The sequence below is a fragment of the Austrofundulus limnaeus genome, unplaced genomic scaffold (genome assembly GCF_001266775.1).
Source record: "Austrofundulus limnaeus strain Quisiro unplaced genomic scaffold, Austrofundulus_limnaeus-1.0 Scaffold26, whole genome shotgun sequence".
NCBI classification, from domain to species: Eukaryota; Metazoa; Chordata; class Actinopteri; order Cyprinodontiformes; family Rivulidae; genus Austrofundulus; species Austrofundulus limnaeus.
The window spans coordinates 892,455-893,846 of NW_013952428.1; the positions used below are offsets into that span (position 1 = coordinate 892,455).

At 34.0% G+C, this 1,392-nt stretch overlaps 1 protein-coding gene across 1 annotated transcript in view; it reads left to right on the forward strand.

Annotated features, from left to right (window-relative positions):
• tars2 (threonyl-tRNA synthetase 2, mitochondrial) overlaps positions 1–1,392 on the forward strand; it is a gene marked incomplete at its 5' end in the record, with an annotated part of 22,948 nt that overhangs the window by 11,361 nt on the left and 10,195 nt on the right.

Here is a 1,392-nt window from a genome sequence, read left to right on the forward strand (position 1 = left end):
AACTAATACACTATCAGAGTTTTATATATTTATACTTCTCATTCAACCACAGTTAAATTCACTCTATCTAGGAGGCTCAGTTTATATGGATAGTTTTTATTTTTTACAATAACAAGCTGCAATGAAAACAAGCAGAAAATGAAATAAAAGTAACAACTTTCTGCTTCTTGTCTTTTGAAAAATGTAAGGAGTAAAAGTAAAAAGTAGGCTGAAAAATAATTACTCAAGTGAAGTACAGATACACAAAAATTCTACTTCAGTACAGTAACAAAGTATTTGTACTTACCGTACTTTACAACTCATAATAATAATAATAGTAATATTAATAATAATAATAATATTTTTAACTTTATTCATTTCATTCAAAAAAAACAAAACATATTTACTTACAACAAAACCACACAAATCAAATAAAACTAGACATGGGTTTTTACGATGTAAAAACAAGTGTGCATTGCCATGTAGCATGTCATTGCAGCATGGCTTTGCCTGCAACATTGGACTTGCAGAATGAACTTTGACCAAGTTCAAATGTGTTTTCTAAACCAGCTTATACCTGTCACGTCAGCAGGTGTTTGTAATTAAGGTAATTGAGTAACAATATGACGTTTGAAGAGATTTTTTGTTAAAGTTACATTAGCTGGGTTTTGAAACCTGATCTCCCACATGAAAGCCCGTGACATAGACCATTAGACTGTTGGAGCTGTGGCAGGGTGTGGTGCCAGGGGTTGGTTTCTATGTGTGCAGAAAGAGGCCACATTGCCAAAACAATTATTGACACTAAACTGCATAATATTACAACAATAGAGCAATATTAAGATAATGATAAAGTAAAACATCAAAATACAATCATATTAGTATTGTAAACACTGAACTATTGAGATTAAATATAAAAAACTATGGTGCAGTACCAAGTTGAGTACAGCTGGGGGCAGTATTGGAACATTACAAGGCCCCATTGACTCTCATTTTATGAATTTGGAATAAAGTTTCAACATTAATATTTCAAAAACTACAAGATGCACAGGTACCAAAAGGCATAGCAATCATTTGGCACAGGACCTTTACAGATAGAAATTACAATGGCAGCTGTAGGACAATGTAGGCAGGAGCATTGGACTTTCAGAATGAACTTTGACCAAGTTCAAACATGTTTTCTATACCAGCTTGTGCCTGTCACGTCAGCAGGTGTTTGTAATTAAGGTAATTGTGTGACAATATGAAGTTTGAAGAGATTTTTGTTAAAGTTGCAGTAGCTGGGTTTGAACTCTAATCTCCCACATGAAAGCCCACAGTGCTCATCATGAGACTAGGAGATGTGGCAGAGGACAATCCCAGGGATTGGATTGTATGTATACAGAAAAAGTTTACCTTGCCAATGCAATTATTGAC